This window comes from Scyliorhinus canicula, chromosome 6 (genome assembly GCF_902713615.1).
Source record: "Scyliorhinus canicula chromosome 6, sScyCan1.1, whole genome shotgun sequence".
Taxonomy (NCBI): domain Eukaryota; kingdom Metazoa; phylum Chordata; class Chondrichthyes; order Carcharhiniformes; family Scyliorhinidae; genus Scyliorhinus; species Scyliorhinus canicula.
The window spans coordinates 109358531-109378564 of NC_052151.1; the positions used below are offsets into that span (position 1 = coordinate 109358531).

A 20034-nucleotide genomic window follows, 5' to 3' on the forward strand; every position below is an offset into this window, starting at 1 on the left:
AGATGGTGGCACCCACGGGCCTCACTTGGTCTGAGGGGGAGAAGATGGCGGCACTCACTGGCCACGTGTGGTCCGGGGAGGTGAAGATGGCAGCGCCCATTGTCGGTAAACGAGGGGAGTGGGGGCGATACGACGACTGCAAGGGCCTGGCATACTGTGGCCAAGTGCCCCTGCTTGCCGCAAGCCTTACAAAGGGCAGTGCGGGCCGGGCAGCGTTGGCAGGGGTGTTTCTGCTGGCCACAAAAGTAACATCGGGGAACCCCGGCGTTCGCTGGCTGGCGCGTTGCGCAGGCGTATTGGCTGGGTAAGGCCCCCACTAGGGCAGTCGTCTGTGGGGTCCACGATGAGTAGGAAAGGTGGGGGTGTAGGGCTGAACGTTGCGCGAGGCGACCGTCAGAGAGAGCGCTAGTTACTTTGTCTCTGCTATGTCGAGCGTGGTCCCTTCTAACAGTCGCTGGCGTATATGAGTTCCGACCCAATCCCGTAACAAACGCATTCCGCATAAGGAGGTTTGAATGTTCAGTGGCCGTAACGGCCTGTCAGTCACAGTCCCGGATGAGTGGGATTAGGGCCCGCCAGAAGTCTTCTATGGACTCACCAGGGAGTTGAGAGCGAGTGGCGAGTACGTGCCTGGCAAAGAGTATGTTCGTCTTCTGAGTATAATTATCTTTGTGAAGCGTCATGGCTTTGGCGTAGGTCGGCGTGTCCTGGATTAGCAGAAAGACGCTGGAGCTCAACCTTGAGTACAGGATCTGTATCTTCTGAGTCTCCGAGACAGGGCTGGGCGCCGAGTTGATGTACGCCTCGAAACAAGCTAGCCATTTTTGAAAGTCCTTTTTGGCATTGCTTGAATGCGGATCCAACTGCAGGCGATCTGGTTTGATACGGAAGTCCATCTTTTGAAAATTTTAGAGCAATAAATTGATGTTTGATCAATTTAACAAAGACTAGAGTTGGATACAACTGAGGCTTTATTGCTCTCAGGTGGGTGGCTTCCACAGCAGCTGGCAAAATGGCTGCCGCATGGAGGACACACATATTTGTACTCCACCTACTGGGCGGAGCTAGCAGGCAGGGACTACCCACGTACCTGTAGTACAGGTCCTACCATACATCACCTAATAGAGGTGCAACGATGGTTTACCACAACTGACTGAAGGAGAGAGAGGACGCCAGGTGCCCTGCTGCCAGTGCTTTGGGAGGAAGGTTGGCGGTCTGAATCAACTGTGCAACTTGCTGAAGGTTTGGAGGACTGATTTACCATCTGGTGGTGCTTTTGTTTGAACTGCTGACTGTTTAATGTTAATAGATAGATAGAGAAATACAGCACAGAACAGGCCCTTCGGCCCACGATGTTGCGCCGAACTTTTGTCCTAGGTTAATCATAGAATTTTGGACAATTTTTCATGGCCAATCCATCCAACCTGCACATCTTTGGACTGTGGGAGGAAACCGGAGTACCCGGAGGAAACCCACGCAGTCACGGGGAGGATGTGCAGACTCCACACAGACAGCGACCCAAGTCGAAATGTTAATGTTCCATGCTAGGAAGCCATGTGTTGTTCCTGCCTCCTCTACTTCTGTGGTCTGGACCAGGAGCTGGTGGAGCACGTGGCCAAATTCTGCGACTGCAGGAGGAAGAGGGTGGTGGCTTACCTCAACTAGACACTTTGGAGGCCATGAAGATGCATCTTTGATGAATGTTGGCAGCTCTCGTGTGATAATGAATGTTTCTGGTTCAAGTTTGAAGGTCATGTAACTGGCTGGTGACGTTTGTACTACTGCATATTGTTGTTTAATGCTTTTGACCTTGTGTGCTTGCCATTGTATTAGTGCTGTTTTATTTTCTGTTTAATGTCTGGGGCATGTCTGCTGCAACCTGTCTTACTTCTATGGTCTGATCCCCTGGCGAATTGCCAAGTGGTGGGGAAGGGGTGAGGTCTCTCGTCCTTCCTCCGCTGTGCCCTGTGTCGCTGTGGCCTATTCTGGTGGTCTGTGCAGCTTGTTCTCACGCTTTTTCTCTCTCCTCTCTGCCGTGCTGCGTGTTGGAGTGGCCTATTCCAGTTGGCTGGGCTGGTGTGCCTTTCCGCTGATGTAGGTCATGGGGAAGTGAGGTGATGAGCGTGTTCTGGGTGCCCAGTCTTTGGTGTCCTCACTGTACTGTCTTCTGTGTTTTGATACTGTTAATAAACTAAAATAAATTGTGAGATACCCAATAGTCCCCAGCCAATGGTATTCAGGCAGGTTATAACAGTAAGATTTTGTCTTGTTGGAGATGGCCATTGCCTGGCACTTTTGTGACATGAATGTTACTTTCCAATTATCAACCCAAGACTGGATATTGCCCAAGACTTGTTGCATATGGACATGGACTGTTTCAGTATCTAAGCAGTTGTGAATGATGCTGAACATTGTGTAACCATCAGCAAACATCCGCACTTCTGACCCTATGGTGGAAGGAAGGTAATCCAACTGCTGGGATCCAGTCATGTATCTAGCATCAATGGCCCTTATATTTTGGAAAATTCAATAATGCAGTCAAGTTGGCGGGTCATGCGCACAGTTGATACTGTTAATCTAGATGATCCTCAGGGTAGAAAGTCAAGGGTCAATTCATAGAATCATAGAATTTACAGTGCAGAAGGAGACCATTTGGCCCATTGAATCTGCACCGGCCCTTGGAAAGAAACTCTATTTAAGCCCTATGCCTCCACCCTATCCCCGTGACCCAGTAACCCCACCAAAACATTTTGGACACTGTGGGCAATTTAGCATGGCCAATCCACCTACCCTGCACATCTTTGGACTGTGGGAGGAAACCGGAGCACCCGGTGGAAACCCACCCAGACGGAGAACATATAGACTCTTGTAGCCATCTGGGATGGCCACTTCCAGGACACAAAATGGATGTTTGCAAAGACTATAGGGAAATATGGACAATGCTAAGAAAGCAGGCAGGCACAGAGCCTGGATGAAATGAAAAATAAAAATCGCTTATTGTGACCAGTAGGCTTCAATGAAGTTACTGTGAAAAGCCCCTAGAAGCCACATTCTGGCGCCTATTCGGGGAGGCTGGTACGGGAATCGAACCGTGCTGCTGGCCTGCCTTGGTCTGCTTTAAAAGCCAACGATTTAGCACAGTGAGCTAAACCAGCCCCTCTGGATGCATATTAAGAAGGCAACACCCAGACGAGACTGAAACTGTAGGTTTCAAGTAACATTCTGTTATATGCAGGTCAATTAGCATATTGATGGCCCATCTCCGAGAACAAAGGAATAACATTCAAGTAACCGATACTGAGGCAGACACCCCTGCGCCAGAAAGACACAAACAACGCAAGGCCAACAGCCGCCTAAGACACGCCCAGCCAACAGGGCACCCACCCCTTTATTGGTCGAGATCAATACCGATGATCAAGATGCAGTCCAATTAATTGGGGCCAAGTTCAAGGCCCGTCCAAAAGCGCGCGAAGCCCCCTTTGGGTATAAGAAGGAACACCCACAAGAGATTCGCTCTCTTGGACTCAGCTCTCGAAGCGGAGAGACCCGTCCATCAGCTGCACCAGAAGCAAGTAAGCCCAAGGTCAACGCTCGCCATCAGACGGAAGACCTTAGCTGTTCTCCTGTTACACCTTCGCACCCAACAGCCTCAGATCCGAACAATGGCCATTGTTCCTCTGACTGAGTGGGCACCCAAAGTTAAGTATAGGCGTTAGAGATAGTTTAGTTTATGGTATTTTGTGCATGAGTAGATATTACTGTGTGTGTAAATAAGTAGTATTGACTTTGAACTAATTAACTGGTACATTGGTTCTTTGATCAGTATTCGGGTTTGAACCTTGTGGCAGTATTGAAAGATACCTGGCGACTCCAGAGCAAACATAATTAGGATCAAGGAAGGTGACCATATTGACTGCCATATTTAGAACCAAATAAACAGAGCAACACTCTGCACAGACAGTGACCCAAGCTGGAAATCGAACCTGGGACCCTGGAGTTGTGAAACAACTGTGCTAACCACTGTGCTGCCATGCTGCTGCACTGAGGGTGCTGGTCACAGTGTAATCGGCAATGTAATTTCCACGATACAGGTTGGATTTCTATAGCCTTGCAGAAGCTGGAACAGCTCTGTAATGGCGTGAATACCTACTGAGACATTAACTCAGTCATCAACAGGAGTTTTTTTAAATCTAGTGCCAAACAAATTGGGGAACAAACATTTTTGGTGACGACTGAGACACCCTTGATGTTGGGTTTCTGAATTCCCTGCAATACAGTTGGCAGGAATTAGAGTAAAATTGAAGCATTGCTAGGATCTCAATGGCCCTCGGCTCAGGATGAGTAGGGGTCAGTCAGGAACAGAGGTAGGAAGACAGCATAAAACCGCAAATGAACATGTCAGAATTTCTCATCATGGAAGTGGGAAATTAGTGATGGAAGATTTGGGTTGGAACTCAAAGGGTCAGGCCCAGGAAGGAGGAGGAATATTAAGAGTGGTGACAAATGGGCAGGGTGGTGTTGGAAGCAAACAATATTCTTCCTGGTTCCACATCAGGGAAGCTATTCAACATTTTTGTTAGGGGCAATCACTGGGGCTAGTTTCCCCAAATGCAGCCAGTCATCATGATGGCTACTTCAGAGTAAAAAATGTTGAAGATTTAACACCACCTGGACTCAAGCCCTATTTGTATAGGCCTGCTGCTGGCCTGGTTAAAGATGCCGCTTGTTTGGCCTTATCAAAATAGCAAGGTGTACAATTCTGGTCAGAAACATTAGCACACATCCATCCCGCCATTTTAGGGTCTTAGCCTCCTCAACAAGGAACAAACTTTAGACCCACATTTTTGGATTGTTGAAACCCAAATTCAAATTTTGAAACCATCATACAAAGGCATATTGATTATTTCCAAGATTAGCTTAATCTTCTGCATTATTGATCTGCGAACACCATCATTTAACTACATTCCAGAGGTGCAATGAAGGACGTAAACAAGTCTGAAACTGCAGTCTTATAAAATAAAGCTCTCATGCATTTTGAAAGCTTTTAAACCAGTTTGACAGACTGACCCGAGGATCAAATGTAACTCTAATTGAAGAGGAATCAAGTGAAAAGGATTCTTTGACAGGTTTTTCAGCCCGCAAAAGCACTTTATACCAACGGTAGTCCTGACAAACTGAAAATATAATCATCATAAGGATATGCATTGTACTCCACACAATTTTTAAAAATGGCTTGTCATGTGTGACTTGGAGGAATGAGAAAGACAGGCCACAGTAGTTGAGTGATGAGTAAAGGTTGGAAGATCTCAAGAATGTTGTCAGGAATGGAGAAATGTGGTTTTAAGTTTGTAAATGATACGCTGGGATTCGTTTTCTTTGGAACAGACGAAGCGAAAGGAAGATCTAACTGAGTTATATAAATTATGAGGGGCGTAGATAAACTGAATAACAGGAACCAATAACCAAAGGGCGTGGATTTAAAGTAATTGGCAGAATAATTAGAGGGAAGTTGATTTTTTTCACCCAGAGGACAGTGGGATCTGGAACTCACTGCTGAAAAGCTCTCATTGTATTTTTAAAAAACGCTTGGAAAAGCATTTGAGGTGTGGTAAACTAAATAGCTTCAGTAGTGGTAAGTAAACAGTCTTCTCTGGCTGGTACAGACATGTGAGCTGAATAGTCTCCCTCCTTTTCTGTAAATCTTTCTGTGTATCTATCAGCAGCAACAGCACATGAAGAGGCAGAGGGTATCCAGTGATTGCTGGCTTGACAACTAATGTGCAAATCTAATAAGGAAAACTTTAATAAACATAAACTGTGTCCTTTCATAGAATTCATAGAATTTACAGTGCAGAAGGAGGCCATTCGGCCCATCGAGTCTGCACCAGCTCTTGGAAAGAGCACCCTAGCCAAGCCCATACCTCCACCCTATCCCCATAGCCCAGTAACCCCACCTAACACTAAGGGCAATTTGGACCCTGAGGGCAATTTAGCCTGGCCAATTCACCTAACCTGCACATCTTTGGACATCTTCATGACCCTTGTAGCACTGGGATCATGAAAGATACTATTTGAATGCAATCTATTTATTTTCTTTCCAAGACAATTAAGGTAACATTTCTTAAACACAGTTAACCCCTATTTGAAAAAGTTAATGTGCTATCCAATTGACATGTACATATTTGGTGGCTGTACACTACCTCTCATACAGCCATCTGTATACAAATGCAGCAAGACCTGGATAACATTCAGGTTTGGGCTGATAAGGAAATTAACTTTTGCGCCACACAAATGTCTGGCAATGTCCATCTCCAACAAGAGAGAAACTAACTACCAGCTCTTGACAATGGCATTGCCATTGATGAATCCTCACCATTAACATCCTGGATATATCACTGACTAGAAACATAACTAGATGAGTCAACAAAAATGTGGTTGCAAGAGCAGGTTAGGGCTGATAATTCTGCAGTGAGTAATTTGCTTTCTTTTTTGTAATTTGAAGTCAATTCACTTTTTTTCCCAATTAAGGGGCAATTTAGCGTAGCCAATCCACCTACCCTGTGCACATCTTGGGGCTGTGGCGGTGAGACCCATTCAGACAAGGGGAGAATGTGCAAGCTCCACATGGACAGTGACCTGGGGCTGGGATCGAACCCGGATCTTCGGCTCCGTGAGGCAGCAGTGCTAACCACTGAGTAATTCACTTTCTGACTCGCCAAAGCCTGTTCACCATCAGACAGGAATGTGATGGAATAGCCCTCCATTTTCTTGATTGAGTGAAGGCTCAACAACACTCAACAAAGCAACTCACTTGACCAGCACCCCATCACCACCTTAAAGATTTACTCTCTTCATCACCAAGATACAGTGACAGCACTGTGAACAACATAGAAGGTGCTGCTGCTTGTGAAGCAATCTTTGGCAGCATCTTTCAAAATCAAGATCTCAACCACCTCAAAGGACAAGAGCATTAGATACATGGAAACACTATCAACTACAAGCTCCCCTCCAAATCACCCACCATCCTTTTTGTGTTTGATCCTTTGTACTTGATGATTAACTCACCAAACACATTGATCTGTCCAAACCATGATTCTTTTATTGTGTCTCGTGCGGCAGGATGACAATCTGATTCAGAGCACGTTATCATGGAGTCTGCTACTCCTCTGGAACTTGTACCTTCTGCTGACCTGCTACATGCAAGTCTTGTTACTCTCTATTTCATGTTCTGCAGATGGCCGGATGTGCCTCTCTTTATATCCAGGTCCAAGTTCACATGATCTTGGTCTGGAGGCATACCACCACCTGCTGGTTGGACGTCTCATATCATCCAACTATGATATAGCCTAGAGGCATATCACTATATCCCCCTTCCTCATAAAACATCAAGATAGAATTATTTTTACAGGCAACATTACACATTACATTTTATACAGATATAGCATGTCACTAGAACATTAAGCAAGTTTTATTTTAAAAATGTCCATTTGCATCCTGTGCCAAAATCATTGTTTCAATTTGGTGTCTACTTCTGCAGAATCTGGCTCACTTGCTGGCTTATGCTTCACCCTGTATTGTTGAAAGGCCTTTGTCCAAGACTGCCATATCTGCATCAGCAGTCGCTTTTGCTTTTGTTTTCTGGCACGTTTTTGGTTGTTACCTGCAAATGCTTTCGATAATGGTTGGCTGGTGAGATGTGGTGGTTCCCAGCCTTTTCTTCCTTACCTTTTTCATTTTCGAGACACGGTGAAGTGCTCTAGTGTATATCTTGCTTGTCTTCTTTGTCGTGGCCTCTGCCGTGGCGCTGGTCGTTGTTGTGTGGCGAGGTGTCCGAAAAGGTCTAGGCGTCTCCTCATCTCTGGTCGGTGTGAGCATGCCCATTTCTACAGCCTCATCAGCATGCTAGATCACCTTGGTTTCTGATGCCAGCATGGAGGATGGAAGCATGCTTGGTGGTCTCTCCTCATCTTGGCTTGCTGGATCATCAGTGGCTTGGTCGTCATCACTGGAGATGACAATGGCTTCTGGTTAAGCTGATCTAAGCCCTATGTCTTCTGGATCAAACATGTGGTCCGTGGAGCTGCATAATGATATGGTCATTCAGTCGCCTTTTGGATTACTCCCGGAGTCGCCAATTACATCGACATTCGAATTGCCATCATCGTAGTCCTCATCGATGTCTTCCCAATCATCATCAATGTCCTCAAGGATCTCCTCTGGTTCAGCACTCCCCACCAGCCGAGTTACAGTCATCGTCTCCATCATCGATGACTTCCCATTCGTCGTCAGTGTCATTGATGACCTGGGAATCGATTGCCGGAATAGTTTCAAAGTATGGGAAGGAGTCATCACGTACCTCTTGCATCAACATTTCTAATATTGGATGATTTCCGCTGTTTCCAGCTTTGTCTGTGGCTGGTCCGCTGCGGAATCAGCAGCTTCGATTGGAGCTTCAATGTTTGAGTGCGCCATCCCCGAGCTCCCGCTCTTCAGTGTCCAGCGCGGTCCGGGTGTCCCTCGTGACCAGCTCATCATTTCGTCCAGGTCACTGGAATAGTGTTTCTGGAGCCCTTTCATTGAGTTAGTCTTCATTCTGGAATGTGGCGACTAGAGGTTTTTCACAGCAACTTCATTTGAAGCCTACTTGTGACAATAAGCGATTTTCATTCCATTTCATTTCATGCAAAACAAATCTGCAAGCAGTTCATACTTTCTTCGTTCGTCGCGCCTTCCACACCATTACTTTTGGCATCTTCTGTGAGATATTTTTGACAAGATTCATATTATCCCTCTTTATCCAGGGTTCCCTACACTTGCCACCCTTATTCTTCATCCTCTCAAGTACATGTCGGTCCTGAATTCTAATCAACTGACATTTGAAAGCCTCCCACTTTCAGGATGTTGATTTTCCCTCAAACAGCCTCGCCCAGTCAACACTCTCCAGATCCTGCCTAATGCTGTTGTAATCAGCCTTCCCCCAGTCTAACACCTTCACCTGAGGACAAGCCTTGTCCTTTTCCATGACCAATAAACTTACAGAATTATGGGCACTGTTCAGCACGGTAGCACAGTGGTTAACACTGTGGCTTCAGAGCGCCATGGCCCCACATTAGATTCCCCACTGGGTCACTGCGTGGAGTCTGCACGTTCTCCCTGTGTCTGCGTGGGTTTCCTCCGGGTGCTCTGGTTTCCTCCCACAGGCCAAAGACGTTCAGGTTGCCCTTAGTGCCCAAAAGGTTTGGAGGGGTTATTGGGTTACGGGAATAGGGTGGAAGTGACGGCTTAAGTGGGTCGGTGCAGACTCAATGGGCCGAATGGCCTCCTTCTGCACTGTATGTTCTATGTTCACGAAATGTTCTCCTACTGAAACTTAGATCACCTGGCCAGGCTCATTTCCCAGCATTATATCAAATATGGCACCTTCCCGAACTGCACTATTTACATATTGTTTCAAGAAACCCTCCTGGACGCTCCTTACAAATTCTGCTCCATCCATGCCTCTAGTAGTAAGTGTGTCCCAGTCAATATAGGGAAAGTTAAAATCACTCACCACAACAACCCTACTGTTTATGCATCTTTCCAAGATCTGTCTGCATACCTGCTTCTCTATCTCCCACTGGCTGTTAGGAGGTCTGCAGTAAACCCCCAACATTGTGACAGCACCCTTCCTATTCTACCCACATTGCCTTTCTGCCTGAAGGTCTCCTCCGTCAGCACAGCTGTGATATTTTCCTTAACCAATAATGCAACTCCCCACCCCTTTTGCACCCCCTTCTATCCTACCTGAAGCATCTAAATCCTCAATGTTTAGCTGCCAATTCTGTCCCTCTTTCAACCAAGTTTTTGTAATAGCAACAAGATTGTAAGAAGGCTCTGGTCAGACCCCATTTGGAATATTGTGAGCAGTTTTGGGCCCCAGATCTAAGGAAGGATATGCTGGCCTTGGAAAGGGTCCTGAGGAGATTCACAAGAATGATCCCTGGAATGAAGAACTTGTCGTATGAGGAATGATTGAGGTGTCTGGGTCTGTACTCAAAGTTTAGAAGGATGAGGGGGATCTTATTAAAAATTCAGGATACTGCGAGGCCTGGAGAGAGTGGACGTGCAGAGAATGTTTTCACTTGTGGGTAAAATTAGAAGCAGAGGACACAATCTCAGACGAAAGGGACGATTCTTTAAAACAGAGATGAGGAATTTCACCAACCGGAGGTGAATCTGTGGAACTCTTTGCCACAGGCGGCTATGGAGGCCAAATCACTGAGTATCTTTAAGACAGAGATTGATAGGTTCTTGATTAATAAGGGGATCAGGGGTTATGGGGAGAAGGCAGGAGAATGGGGATGAGAAAAATATCAGCCATGATTGAATGGTGGAGCAGACTCGATAGGCCAAGTAGTCTAATTCTGCTCCTATGTCTTATGATCCATTTCTGCCATCGGTATTGAGAAACCAGTCAATCTTGGGCAGCACAGCGGCGCAGTGGTTAGCACTGCTGCCTACGGCGCAGAGGGCCCGGGTTCAATCCCGGCCCCGGGTCACTTTCTGTGTGGAGTTTGCACATTCTCCCTGTGTCTGCGTTCGTCACACCGCAGGTGAAAATTACTGAGGGAGATAGAAAATGCGTGACCAAAAGACAGAGCAAGGGTAGGAAGGCTGCGCAGGTGTTGAGGGAGATGGCTCGCCAGGGGAAGGTAGCAGCAGCCCTGTTCATGGCTCCGTGGCTGGCTCTGCTGCGCAGGAGGACTGGAAGAAGAATGGCAGGACTATAGTGATAGGGGAATCAATCGTAAGGGGAATAGACAGGAGGTTCTGCGGACATAATTAAGACTCCAGGATTGTATGTTGCCTCCCTGATGCAAGAGTCAAGGATGTCTCGGAGCGGCTGCGGGACATTCTGGGAGGGTAGGGTGAACAGCCAGCCAGTTGGGTGCATATAGGCACCAACGATATAGGTAAAAAATGGAATGAGGTGCTACAAGCTGAATTCACGGAGTTAGGAGTTAAACTAAAAAGTAGGACCTCAAAGGTAGTGATCTCAGGATTGTTACTAGTGCCACAGGCTAGTCAGATTAGGAATGTCAGGATAGATAGGATGCGTGGCTCGAGAGATTCAAATTCCTGATGCATTGGAACCGGTTCTGGGCGGTGGTACCAGTACAAATCGAACGGTCACACTTGGGCAGGACTGGAACCAATGTCCTAGGGGGGATGTTGGGGGGAATTTAAACTAATGTGGCAGGGGGGTGGGAACCGATGCAGGAAGTCGGCGGGAAGTAAAAAGGGGACAGAAACAAAAGGCAGTAAGGGGAAAAGTGTAAGGCAGGGAAGTCATAGTCAAAAGCAAAAAGACCACAGTACAGGGTACAGTGATTGAGGAGAGCTTAGTGAATAGGCCCAGTAATACTAAAAGGAAAGAAACAGGAAGTAAAAACATAAATGGAAAGCGAAGCAGCAGGTTATTACATGAAGATATGGGGTCAACGATAAGGAAAATTAGGAGAAAAGTTAAAAGGAAAAATACCTTCGGAGAGTTTACTGATAGAGGTATTAAGATTCAAAACGGAGGTATAAAAGCATGGTGGGGGGCAGCACGGTAGCATGGTGGTTAGCATAAATGCTTCACAGCTCCAGGGTCCCAGGTTCGATTCCCGGCTGGGTCACTGTCTGTGCGGAGTCTGCACGTCCTCCCCGTGTGTGCGTGGGTTTCCTCCGGGTGCTCCGGTTTCCTCCCACAGTCCAAAGATGTGCGGGTTAGGTGGATTGGCCAGGCTAAATTGCCCTTAGTGTCCTAATAAACAAGGTTAATGGGGGTTGTTGGGTTAGTGGTATAGGGTGGATACGTGGGCTTGAGTAGGGTGATCATTGCTCGGCACAACATCGAGGGCCGAAGGGCCTGTTCTGTGCTGTACTGTTCTATGTTCTATGTTCTATAAGGGTACTTTACCTGAATGCTCGTAGTATTCACAATAAGGTAAATTAGTTGATGGCGCAAATCATCGTGAATGACTATGATTTAGTGGCCATTATTGAATCATGGTTAAAGGATGACTGGGAGTTAAATATCCAAGGGGATCAAACTATTCGGAAGGACAGAGTGGATGGTAAGGGAGGTGGTGCAGCTCTGTTATTTAAGGATGACATCCGGCCAGTAATGAGGGATGACATCAGCGCTATGGAGGACAAGGTTGAAACCATTTGGGTGGAAATCAGGAATAGTAAGGCGAAAAATCATTGACAGGAGTAGTCTATAGGCCACCAAATAGTAACATTACGGTGGGGTGGGCAATATACAAAGAAATAACTGATGCATGTAGAAATGGTACAGCAGTTATCATGGGGGAGTTTAATCTACATGTCGATTGGTTTAACCAGGTCAGTCAAGGCAGCCTTGAGGAGGAGTTTATAGAATGTATCCGCGATAGTTTCTTAGAACAGTATGTAATAGAACCTGTGAGGGAACAAGCGATCCTCGATCTGGTTCTGTGTAATGAGGCAGGATTGATTAATGATCTCATAGTTCGGGATTCTCTTGGAAGGAGCGATCATAATGTGGTGGAATTTAAAATACAGATGGAGGGTGAGAAGGTAAAATCAAACACTAGTGTTTTGTGCTTAAACAAAGGAGATTACAATGGGATGAGAGAAGAACTAGCTAAGGTAGACTGGGAGCAAAGACTTTATGGTGGAACAGTTGAGGAACAGTGGAGAACCTTCCAACCGATTTTTCACAGTGCTCAGCAAAAGTTTATACCAACAAAAAGGAAGGACGGTAGATAGAGGGAAAATCAACCGTGGATATCTGAGGAAATAAGAGAGAGTATCAAATTGAAGGAAAAAGCATACAAAGTGGCAAAGATTAGTGGGAGACTAGAGGATTGGGAAATCTTTAGGGGGCAACAGAAAGCTACTAAAAAAGCTATAAGGAAGAGTAAGATAGATTATGAGAGTAAACTTGCTCAGAATATAAAACAGATAGTAAAAGTTTCTACAAATATATAAAACAAAAAAGAGTGTCTAAGGTAAATATTGGCCCTTTAGTGGATGAGAAGGGAGATTTAATAATGGAAGATGAGGAAATGGCTGAGGAACTGAACAGGTTTTTTGGGTTGGTCTTCACAGTGGAAGACACAATAACATGCCAGTGACTGATGGAAATGAGGCTATGACAGGGGAGGACCTTGAGACAATTGTTATCACTAAGGAGGTAGTGATGGGCAAGCTAATGGGGTTAAAGGTAGACAAGACTCCTGGCCCTGACGGAATGCATCCCAGAGTACTAAAAGAGATGGCTAGGAAATTGCAAATGCACTCGTGATAATTTACCAAAATTCACCAGACTCTGGGGTGGTCCCGGCGGATTGCAAATTAGCAAACGTGACACCACTGTCTAAAAAAGGAGGTAGGCAGAAAGTGGGTAATTATAGGCCAGTTAGCTTAACTTCGGTAGTAGGGAAGATGCTGGAATCTATCATCAAGGAAGAAATAGCGAGGCATCTGGATGGAAATTGTCCCTTTGGACAGACGCAGCATGGGTTCATAAAGGGCAAGTCATGCCTAACTAATTTAGTGGAATGTTTTGAGGACATTACCAGTGCATTAGACAATGGGGAGCCAATGGATGTGGTATATCTGGATTTCCAGAAAGCTTTTGACAAGGTGCCACACAAAAGGTTGCTGCATATGGTAATGCACATGGCGTTAAGGATAAAGTAGTAGCATGGATAGAGGATTGGTTAATTAATAGAAAGCAAAGAGTGGGGATTAATGGGTGTTTCTCTGGTTGGCAATTAGTAGTTCGTGGTTTCCCTCAGGGATCAGTTTTGGTCCCAAAATTATTCACAATTTACATAGATGATTTGGAGTTGGGGACCAAGTGCAATGTGTCCAAATTTGCAGATGACACTGAGATGAGTCGTAAAGCAAAAAGTGCAGCGGATATCGGACGTCTGCAGAGGAATTTGGATAGTTTAAGTGAATGGGCTGGGGTCTGGCAGATGGAATACAATGTTGACAAATGTGAGGTTATCCATTATGGTAGGAATAACAGCAAAAGGGATTATTATTTAAATGATAAAATATTAAAACATGCTGCTGTGCAGAGGGACCTTTGTATCCTAGTGCATGAGTCACAAAAAGTTGGTTTACAGGCGCAATAGGTGATTAAGAAGGTGAATGGAGTTTTGTCCTTTATTGCTAGAGGGATGGAGTTTAAGACTAGGGAGGTTATGCTGCAACTGTGTAAGGTGTTAGTGAGGCCAAACCTGGATACTGCTTTGGCAAAGGGCCATCTGGACTGAAAACGTAAGCTCTTTTCTCTCCCTACAGATGCTACCAAACCTGCTGAGATTTTCCAGCTTTTTCTCTTTGGCTGGAGTACTGTGTTCAGTTTAGGCCTCCTTACCTGAGAAAGGACGTACTGGCGCTGGAGAGTGTGCAGAGGAGATTCACTAGGCTAACCCCAGAGTTGAGGGCGTTGGATTACGAGGAGAGGTTGAGTAGACAGTGACTGTATTCATTAGAATTTAGAAGGGTGCGGAGGTGGAATCTTAAAGAAACATATAAAATTATGAAGGGAATAGATAGGATAGATGCAAGAATGTTGGGCGAGATTCTCCCAAATGCGGAGAGTCGTAAAGGCTGCTGTGAAACTGGCCGTGTTTCACGGCAGCCTTTACGCCCGTTCCCGGGACCCGATTCTCCCCCCCCCCCCCCCCCATCGGGGCTAGGAGCGGGACCCCAGGAATCACGGAGTCGTGGCCTTAACGACCGTCGTTAAGGCCGTGCTCCAAGACCCGGCTCCAACCCGCGCATACATCACGCCATTGACGGAACCCGTGCATGCGCGGTTCCGCTTTTCTCCACCGTCGCCCGACAAGATGTGGCGGCTTGGCCTTGTTGGGCGGCGGAGGGGAAATAGTGTGTCCCTTTTGGACGCAGGCCCGATGATCGGTGGGCACCGATCGCGGGCCTGTCCCCTCCCGAGCACAACGGTGGTGCTCCCGCCCCAAACGGGCCTCTGGATGCCCCAAACGGGCATCCAGCACCCGTTTTTATGATGGCAGCAAGCAGGTGTGTTTGCTGCCATGAAAAAACGGGCGTAAAGGCCGGCCGCTCGGCCCTTCGGCCGCGGAGAATCGCCACTCGCCGTAAAAAACGGCGAGCGGTGCTTCGTGACGTGGGTCGAGCGAGGGGGGGGGGGGAGAATAGCGGGAGGGCGTGAAAAATGTCGGGAGGCCCTCCCGCTATTCTCCCAACCGGCGTGGGGGGCAGAGAATCGTGCCCATTGTTTCCACTGGAGGGTGAGAGCAGAACTAGGGGATGTAGCCTCAAAATAAGGGAAAGTAGATTTAGGACTGTGTTTAGGAGGAACTTCTTCACCCAAAGGGTTTTGAATCTATGGAATTCCCTGTCCAGTGAAGCTGTTGAGGTTCCTTCATGAAATATTTTCAAGATAAAGATAGATAGTTATTTGAAGAATAAGGAATAAAGCGTTATGGTGTTCGAGCGGGAAAGTGTAGCTGAGTCCACAAAAGATTAGCCATGATCTCATTGAATGGCAGAGCAGGCTCCAAGGGCCAAATGGCCTACTCCTGCTCCTAGTTCTTATGTTCTTATAATATGGCTTTATGATTGAAGCCCTTCTATCTGGATATGCACATGGAATATATAGCATTCAAACATTTCACTCTCCTTAGGGGAACATTGCTAATCGAAGCGCTTTATCACTTCATCAAAATTCTTCTGATCCCCCTCATGTTCAAAGACAAACGAGTTATATAGTTCAAGCGCTTGTGGACCTGACAGCAACGTGATTCGCCTTTCATCAGGCTGGGCCTGTAGACTCATGACCGAAACATAAAGCCTGAACTGCTGTTTAACAGCTTACACTTCTCACCTACATTGCCGGAAATCTGAAGTTGGTGCGGGGGCCTCAGTCCGTCCATCTCGAGCTTCTGCACTTTCATGTGTTGGGTCATCTGAGGTTGCAGTTTACCAGATCGGTCGTCAAACCAAATGCCCAACGTTGTCACTGCCGTTGCCAACCTCAAATCCTCAGCACACCTGGTATCATGTTGTTTTTGATCCTTTGTACTTTATGATTAACTCACCAAAAACATTGATCTGTCCAAACCATGACCTTTTATTGTATTTCTTGTGGTAGGATGCCAATTTGATACAGGGCACGTTATCATGGAGTCTTGCTACTCCTTTGGAACTTACACCTTCTGCTGACCTGTTACATGTAAGTCTTTTACCCTCTATCACATGTTCTGCAGATGGCCGGATGAGCCTCTCTTTAGATCCAGATCCCAAGTCATATGACCTTGGTCTGGAGACCACAAGGTGTGTCTGTACTGTCACCTGCTGGCTGGAGGTCTCATACCATCCAAGTATGATATCGACCCCCCTCCCTCCCGCTTTGTCCCATTTGTGTGTCTTCAGCCTTTCCTCCTCTTTCCACAACCCTCCCCTCCCCCTGGGTTGTGCATTCCTATGTTTCTCACTGTCTTTATTTTCTTTTTCCTCTCTCTTTTCTTTCTAACTTTCCCGTTTTCCTATCTATTATTGTTGCCGGCCTCGAACAGGATCTGGAACAGGCCGACGAACTGCCCCCATGATTTAGGAAGCTTCCTCCGACCCTCAGATGGCATATTTAATCTTCTCCAGATGGAGAAATTCCGAAAGGTCAGCAAGCCAGTCCACAGCTGTGGGTGGTGCTGCTGATTGCCAGCCGAGCAGGATTCTCCATTGTGCGATTAGGGAAGCAAAAGCTTGGGCATCGGCCCCCTTCCCCATGTGTAGCTCTGGCTGCTCCGATACCCCGAAGATTGCCACATTTTAGCATGGCTTTACCCTCACCCCCACAACCTTGGACCTTGCCTCGGAGAAGCCAGCAAGTTTGGGACAAGCCCAGAACATGTGGGTGTGGTTGGCCAGGCCCCTCTGGCCCCGTTCACATGTGCGATTCACTTTCTAACAGCATTGTAGGTTAACCTACCATCGATGCCTGCTGCAGTTCAAGATGACAGCTCTCCACCACATTCTCAAGGGCATTTAGGGATCGGCAATAAATGCTGGCCTTGCCAGCGACACACATCCAATCAAATAATTTTTTTAAGCCCACTATGCAAGATTGCCACAGGAGACTGAATTTCACTGGACTCAAAGACCCTGAGAAGAAAGAACTACTCAGTCGGTGCTTCACAGCTAACATGGCAACAACCAACCAGCAGTGCCTGGTCTGCCTTAAACGCCACAATAGTCTGCACCTGCGAGGGGAAGCTTGGACTTGCAAGCAGGAAACACCAAGACACGTTCAACAAGAATGATCAGGATCTCCTTGAACGCAAACACAAGGCGGTCCCGAATTAGCAGCTCCACCAAGACCGGAATGAGAGGAAACAAACTTACAGGCAACTGAAGGCCGAATTTCAACAAAGAACTGGTGACCTAAAGAACAGATGGTGGGTGGAAAGAGCTCAGGAGACTTTAGTAACACACCGACAACCACGGTGTGCACGCCTTCTTCAGCACAATCAAAACCATCTACGGTCCAATTACCCTGAGATCGATCCCACTGAGAGCCAAAAATAGAGAGATGCTCATCAAAGACAGAGAACCAGTCAACACCCACTGGAGAGAGTACTTTGAGGACCTCCCCAACCAAGACACAGCTTTGACACAAGTCCGCGCGACACCATCCCACAACACACTATCCTCCACCATTTCAGCGCAACCCCCAACTTGCCTGGAGGTCAAAAAGGCCATCTGACAGCTGGAAAAGAACAAGACCTGTGGTGCAGATGGAATCCCTACAGAAGTATTAAAATGCGGCAGAGAAGCACTCTTGACAAGAATCGACCTTGTTTAGAAGGATAAAAGCATGCCGGATGACCTCAGAGATGCTGTAATCGTGACCATCTTCAAGGAAGGAAATGGGTCCGACTGCGGAAATTACAGAGAGATTTCCCTAATCGGCAACAGGGTAAAGGTCATCACAAGAATACTACTCATCCACCTCCTCCCAGTGACTGAAGACCTCCTTCCTGAGTCTCAGTGCGGCTGCCCATAAAAAGACTCAATGGATCTGACCTTCATAGAATCATGGAATCCCTACAGTGTAGAAGGATCCAATTCGATCGATCGAGTCTGCACCAACCCTTGGAAAGGGAACCTTTCCTAGGTCCAATCCCCCGCCCTATTCCCGTAAACCAGTAACCACACCTATCCCTTTGGAAAATTTTAGAATGAGCAATCCACCTAACTTTCATATCTTTGGACTGTGCGAGGAAACCGGAGCACCGGGAGGAAACCCAAGCAGACACAGGGAGAATGTGAAAACTCCACACAGGCAGTCACCCGAGGCCGGAATTGAATCCGGGTCCCAGGCATTGTGAGGCAGCAGTGCCACCAGTTCGCCCATAAACCACTGTGACGCCACCAGGAATCTCACAAAGGCCTCCCACTCGGTCAATCGTGAGGGATCATGGAACAACCTCTTCAAATTCAACTGCCCGCAGAAATTCGGCACCATTCTCCGCCTGCTCCATGATGACATGAAAGCCGAGATCGTCACAACCGGAATCACCACAGACTCAATGTGTGCGCAAACTGGAGTCAAACAGGGATGTGTCTTCGCACCAATGCTCTTCTTCATCTTTCTTGCAATATTCCAGCCCATCACCCTGAAGCTCCCAGCTGGAGTGGAGCTAACCTACCAGACTAAAGGGAAACATTTCAACCTCTAACGCTTCCAGTCCAAAACCAAGACCACCCTAACCTCTTATCCAGCTGCAGTATGCAGGCGACACCTGTGTGTTCACACATTCAGAGGCTGAGCTACAAACCATCGTCGATGCATTCAACTGAGGTATATGAGAGAATGGGCCTCAGACCAACCATTCGGAAAACAAAGATTCCCTCCCAGCCCACTCCTGACACATAAAACTGCACCGCAAGATCCATGATGAGCCCTTGGACAATGTAGATCATTTTCCATACCTCGGGAACCACCTCTCGATGTGAGTAAATACTGATGACAAAATCCAGCCTTGACTCCAATGCGCCAGTAGAGTCTTCGGTCGCCTGAGGAACAGAGTGTTTGAAGTCTGAGACCTGGGGCGGAACTGTCGGAGAATCACGCAGGGATCGGCGGACGGGCAGGCCTGCACCGTGGGGGCACTCTTTTTCTTCCGCCCCGCTATGGCCTTCACCATGGCAGGGGTGGAGTAGACTCCCTCCCCTGCGCATGCACCGATATGACGTCAGCAGCCGCTGACGCACTGGCGCATGCGCGGGCTTCCGCCGGCCGGCGAAGGCCTTTCGGCCCCGGCTGGCGGGGTACCAAAGACCATTCGTGGCGGCCGGCAGAGCGGGAGCCACTCCGACGCGGGCCGAGCCCCTCAATGTGAGGGCTTGGCCCCTGAAGGTGCGGAGAATACAGCACCCTTGGGGAGGCCCGACGCTGGAGTGGTTCAAGCCACTCCATCCCGCCGGGACCCCCCGCCCTGCCGGGTAGGGGAGAATCACGGCCCTCAAATCCAGCACCAAGCTGATGGTCTACAGAGCAGCCATGGTTCCCGCCCTCCTGTATGCATCAGAAACATGAACAATGTACAGCAGACACCTCAAATCCCTGGCGAAAAATCACAAACGCTGCCTCCGCAAAATCCTGTAAATCCACTGGCAGGATTGGCATAGCAGCGTGAGCGTCCTCTCCCAGGCCAATATCCCCAGTATTGAGGCACTGGTCATGCTTGACCAGCTGTGATGGGTGGGCCATATTATCTGCATGCCTGACACAAGACTCCCAAAACAATTGCTCTACTCCGAGCTCTGCAATGGCAAGCAATCACTCGGAGGGCATAGGAAACACTGCAAGGAAACGGAAAACCTCCCTAAATAAATGCAACATCCCCATCGACACATGGGAATCACTTGCCTCAGAAAGCAAAACATGGAGAAAGAAGAAGCATCCGCGATGGCATCAATCACCTCGCGCGAAGGGTGGAGCATGCAGAGGCCAAGCGTAAA

The 20034-nt window shown here is 47.5% G+C and overlaps 1 protein-coding gene across 1 annotated transcript in view; it reads right to left on the reverse strand.

Moving 5' to 3' along the window:
* LOC119967387 (adhesion G protein-coupled receptor F4-like) overlaps positions 1–20034 on the reverse strand; it is a 179871-nt gene that overhangs the window by 60278 nt on the left and 99559 nt on the right. The gene's annotated exons all lie outside the window — the stretch shown is intronic.